Source organism: Nicotiana tabacum, chromosome 6, assembly GCF_000715075.1.
Source record: "Nicotiana tabacum cultivar K326 chromosome 6, ASM71507v2, whole genome shotgun sequence".
Classification (NCBI taxonomy): Eukaryota; Viridiplantae; Streptophyta; class Magnoliopsida; order Solanales; family Solanaceae; genus Nicotiana; species Nicotiana tabacum.
The window spans coordinates 212113681-212120017 of record NC_134085.1 but is presented as its reverse complement, the minus strand read 5'-3'; positions in this window follow the sequence as shown (position 1 = coordinate 212120017).

Sequence of the window (6337 nt, the reverse complement as noted above, 5' to 3'; positions counted from 1 at the left end):
CATCTATTATTGGTGACCCCTCGTAAAAATGCTACATAGCCACTTTTAGGGCGTTGGAATATGAGTTCGAAACTTTTTTGATGCTTTTTAGGACAAAAAATACGTTTTTAATGCTAGAAAAAAGGTTATGTAATTACGTAAAACGCAGTACTATACTGTATTTTACTTTAACGGAAAGTTGGCTGTTAAAGTAAAACGCAGTATAGTACTGCGTATTATTTTAAAATTTTTTTTTTACTAATTCGCAGTACTATACTGCGTTTTACTTATACGCAGTACAACACATTTGTTTTTTTTTTGTAAAACGCAGTATAATAATGCGTTTTACCTGAAACGTAGTATTATACTACGTTTTACTCTGATTTTGGCCCCACCAATTAACTGACATAACAATAATTTAAATACATAAACGTAGTATTGTACTGCGTTTTACATAGAAAAATTCTACACCCCAAGCTTGGACTTGCCTTATTTAAAGGCGTTTCAATTTTATGAAAATTCATTCAATACTTTACTTCAAACTTACGTTCATACTTCTATCTTCTTCTTATCAATCATTTTTTTACAATGTCTGAAGTGCCAAAAATAAGGGTTCACTATATTGGGGAAGGGGGGTGAGGTTGTGCTGGAGAATAATTCTATGAGGTATAGCTCACCTCCACAGTGTCATGTTAAATTGCCGCTTACTATGGAGTACGATAAATTGGTATCGTTGTTACGTACAAAAATGAGTGATAGGAGGCGTTCGGTTAACCTTAAAGTAACCGGTAGATTTCCGTATTCAGTGACTCCGCAGGGGTTTGCTTATTATTCTGAGTTTAACATCGAGGATGATGAAACTCTTAGAGATTTTTGCTGATTCCAGCTGAATATAGGGAATTTATTGTAATAAAATTATTGGAAATGTACGTCAAAGTGGAAGACGTTCCCAATAATGAAGGCGTGCATAGTAGGGATAACCCCCAGTCATCGGGTGGTTATTCTGAAGCAGTTTTTGCCGGACAGATTGCTGATGAAAGAGCTTGCCTTGATTTAAACTTGTCACCACCGGCGAATGAGCAGCCACAAAAAAAATTTCGACTTTATATAATCAACAAGACGACTGGTAAACTTCAATTTTACTACGCTTTAGCGATGTTTATTTTATATTTTAATTGGATTTGTATTAATACTCATATTTTTCATAGGGGGTACCGTCCGGATATGAATTTTACAAGTTATGACCCCGCCCCTAGTTGGAATATGTGTAGTTCTAGAGTATTGGACCACGGTGGTTCATCCCGGAGTCATCACCAATAAGAAAATATCCATCATGAAACGTCAAGACAGTACAACTTGTAAGTAAAGTGATATAGATATATCTAAAGTAGTTATCTAGTTGGGTAGCTTATTATTTTGTTCTTTTTGTACAGTGAAAACGAGCTTCTTGAAGCTCTTGACCTCACACAGTTGCCCATAGACGACGTATTTACTCGTGATTTGGCAGATGCGTAGAGTCAGAAAGATGATAGTGATTATAAAAACAATGCGGATGAGTCTGGGGATAACACACCCTTCCATGATGAGGGTGATGATGAGGAGGAAGTGAATGTTGAACCTGAGCTGACGAGGGAGCATGTTCCTCCACCTCCTGCTAGACCAAGAGTGTACGAGTCCCACGTGCCATTTCATGAGCGGAATATTCCCTACCTTAATAATTTGCCAAGCATGCCGAACGTGGATGCCCTCACAAGGGATGATGATGAATTTCGGTCAGCGATGTGGGATAAGTCTAGACCAGTTGTTCTGATAAAGGGCATGTATTTACCCGATAAAGCTCGCCTAATTAGGGCTGTAAAAATCTACAGTATAAGAGAGTGCCGTGAGATGACGGTAAATGAGTCAACTACGGAGAAATACAAGGCTGTATGCCGTAGAGACTTTATGGGTTGTCACTGGATGTTGCGTGCCACCAAGAAGAAATCAGGTTAGTGGAAAATGGGTAAATTTATTAGCGAGCACAGATGTGAAATGGACACATACAATGAGAATCACTTCAACTTGGATGTGGACTTGATTTCTCTTGTCTTGATTCCATATGTGGAAGTGTCCATTAGGTTCAAGATTAAAGAGTGTATTACAGCCGTCCACCAGGAGTATGGTTGTACTATAACCAAAAGAAAGGCATATCTCGGTCGCAAACGTGCCTTTGAACTTATTTATGGCGACTGGGAAATGTCTTTTTCAAATCTGCCCAGGTACATGGCCGCACTGCAATACTTTAACCCCGGGACTGTTGTTGAATGGAGGCGTGAGTGGAGTCCGGACAGACCCGAATATATTTTCAACTATGTGTTCTGGTCATTTAAACCAGCAATTGATGGTTTTGTGCATTGTCGTCCTGTTATTTCCATAGACGGTACTCATGTCTATAGAAAGTATGATATTAAGCATTTGATTGCAGTTGCAGTAGATGCCAACGTGCAAATATTTCCACTAGCTTTTGCCATATGTGCCAACGAAAGCGAAGAGACATGGATGTTTTTTTTTGAACCACTTGAAGCAGCACGTTGTCAAACATCGTTCAGGTATTTGTCTAATATCTGATCGGCATGGTGGTATTTTAAGTTCTATACGTCACTTGCCTGAATGGCAGGAACCATATGCATACCACTGTTACTGTGTGCGTCATCTGAAGGCCAATTTTCAGAAGAAATATCCTGACAAGGCCTTGCATGACTTAATGTATCTGCAACTGAGCACCAGCAGTGCAAATTCACGAGGCGCATGGAAGCGATCCGGCAGTTAGAACCACGAGCCTATACTTGGTTGATGGGGCATGAGCTTCACATATGGACATTGCATGTTGATGGCAGCAGACGATGGGGAGCCCTCACTACAAACATATCAGAATCATTCAACGGCTTGTTGAAGTCTACACGTGGTCTGCCTGTCACTGCCATGGTCCGCATGACATTCAAACAGAGTGCGGAGAGGTTTGTTTAAAGGCATGCAGCTGCATCAACATTGATGGACAGAGGTGTTCAATTTATGGCAATACCCATAAGAAGATTTGAAAGGTCCAGTAGGCGAACACAGTGGCATTCATTTCTTCAGTACAATCATGAACGGGGTGTATTTGAAGTTAAGACCGCTATCCGCGGACACCGTGGGAATAATCTATAGACGGTGAATGAAAATAGAAGGTTATGTTCATGTGGGAAATGGACCATATACCACATGTCGTGCGCACATGCGTTGAAGTGCTTTCAACAAGTTAGATATGGGGCAACAAACTATATTGATAGGCAATACAGTGTTGCTGCATACGTAGACACGTATAGTGGGAAGTTGCAGCCATTAGGTGCTGAGCATTATTGGCCGCCGGAACCTTGTAAGATGGTATGTAACAAGGACTATTTGCGCAAGCTGCAAGTGCAAAAGAGAACGCGTATATGGAACCAAATGGATGTTGGTGACACCGTTTATGCGCGTAAACGTGGCATATGCTTGCAAACAAGACACGACCATCGTAAATGTCCTTCAGGTGGTGTGCGTGGCGGTGGTAATCCGGCTCTTGGTGCAAGTTCGTCGAATGTACCCAACTATCAAGGATACCCCTAGTCTTTTGTTTTGGTATTGTTTTTTGTAATACGTGTTTGTACTTGTGTATGTTGCAATATATATCAAATAAAATTATGTTCCACAATCTGGAATGAGTGAAGAAAAAGTTGTTTAATTGTAGGAAAATGTAATATGTAAAGCGTGGTTTGGTAGTTTCATATAACAACACAAGCACTTAAACTTAACTTCCACTTCAATTAAAATAAAATTTAGTACACATACATGCCATACATGCCAATATATGCCACTTCAATACATGCCATACATGTCACTTCAATTAAAATAAAACATTACTACAGCACAAACACAAACATAACAGGCCAACATAATAAAAATACATGAAATATGAAAAATACACTAAACACATACATGCCAATGTTTAGTGCTGGTTGCCATTTATTCTCCGCTCCAACCACTTAAATCGTTCTTCCATTTGTTCTTTTTCTTCTTCTACCTCTTTCAGTTTCGCCTTCACCTCCCCAAGTTCCCGTTTATATATTTTTTTACGTTTTTTTTGTGCTTTATAATTCCATTGTGCTTTCCATTTTTCTTCTCCCACCTCCTTCAGTTTCGCCCTCATTTCTACAATAATTCTATCGCTTTCTCTTTGTGTTTCCGTTGGCATAAACATAAGTCGCATCCCCTGCCGCCCGGGTACACTATCTGGATCATCGTCATCAAGCCGCCTCTTTATGTGAGGATGTGCAGCAGCATCGACACCATAGCTGGCAGGATCGGAAGAATATGCCGTCGGGCCGTCAGCAACCTACAAAACAAGTAGTAATCTTAGCATCTGAAAAGTATATTTGTATTGTACATGTTGAGTCAAAAAACATTTTCTCACCGTGGTCTCGTCGACCGCCTGAGTATATGCATCTGTGGGTGTCCTCATCAAAGCATGTACATGGCCTCAAAGATGGGCTGGGACAAAACATACATAAGAAATTTAAAAATTAATTAATGTCAGCTCATTATGGAAAAAAAAACAAATTGAGATTTTAAGGTAATACAAACATACCTGCGCCTGTGGTAGATCCGCATCAACCGTCGGGGATGAGGCATAACTCAACCTGCACCCGCCATCCACGTCCCGGGTGGGCCGATCCTCAGTTACGGTAGATGGGCATGCAAAGTACTAGTCTACATCCTCGTCGAATGTACCCGTGATCGACAATGCTCCTGACGGGGTGACCTGCGATGTTGGCAGAGATAGCTGAAGGTTGTACGAAGGCATGCTGCTGGAAGGCTCATCTACCTGAGGTATATAACCCGGCTGATCATCTCCAAGCGCCTCAACTCCAAAGTCCTCATCATGTCCCTCAACAGGTGGGTCAACAGGTGCCTCAACGCCCCTTTGTTGGGGACTACCTCCTCGCCGTCCCCCGTGACCCCCACGACCCCTTGGGGCACCCCTCCCTCATGCCCTACCCCTGCCTCGTGGGACACCCCTACCCCGATGGTAGTCCTCTGGAGACTGGATACTGAGCCTCGTGGTCTAACCTCGCGGCATCTCTCACCTGAAACAGGGTCCGACGAGCCAACTGTGCCACCCGCCGGCCATAGTCAATGACTGCAGGGATGTCGGTATGATGTTGTATCTCCTGTCCTAACTGGTAGAGGTGATGATGCCCAATAGCCTATGAAATATTTAAAATATTAATTAAATAACACTATATCACAATTATACGATATTAATAAGCCAAAAAAACATACCAAGTGGTGGTAGAGGTGGCTATAACGGCATGATCCGCTGCTAGGACCAAACCTAAGATAAAAGGTTGATGTAAAATTTATGAGTCATTTCGACCATATAGAATTCAGAATAATGAACAGAGTATTTGAAAATGTTGTCACCTGTAGGAGGGGCAAAAAACCATATATGTCCACCGCTGGGCCCATGATCGACCGGCACATGCTCCTATACAGGTATGTGAGAATAGCAGCACCCCAGCTATACTGGGGTAAAGCAGCAAGCTGCTGAAGATGATGGAGAAAACGCATACTCACGAGACTCCCCGAAGTGTTCGGGAACAAGACACAACCGAAAAACAGGAGCAGCGCCAACCGCGTGTACCTCTCAATATGGAGATCCTCAGTCTCATTGGTAATGTCTGGGTGCAAAATAGTCATATGATCTCTGATGGCTGACAAAGCAACGCGATTGCCCCCAGCGTCACCCTGAGGTCTATAACCAGTAAAATGCCCCATCATATCCAAAAATTGTGCACGCGTCATGGATCTAATGTACTGGGGCAGTGCCACGGTCCATCCATCTACACGCAGCCTGTATAAAACCTGAACATCCTCCAGCATGATGGTGGCCTCTCCAGTGGGCAAGTGAAAAGTGTGCGTCTCCGGTCGCCACCGCTCTACCAAGGCCGTGATGAAAGCTCTACCAATCAAGCTGCATTCGTCCAAGCTCAAAAATCGTATAGAAGCCTGTAGCCTGTAGGCGCGCGACTACGCGGGCATGGAAAGGATGCTCTACAATGAACTCCCACAAATCGTCAGGTCTCCTGGGGCAGAGAGCCTGCATCGATAGTTGTCCCTCCCATACAAAGGAGGACCTATGGTCGCCCTGCAACTAGGGGTGTTCAAAAAACCGAAAAATCGATCCAAACTGAAAACCAAACCAAACCGAAAAAAAAACGATATTTTTTTGGTTTAACTTGGTTTGGTTTCTAATTTTAAAAAACCGACAAAGTTGGTTTGGAATTGGTTTTATACAAAAAAA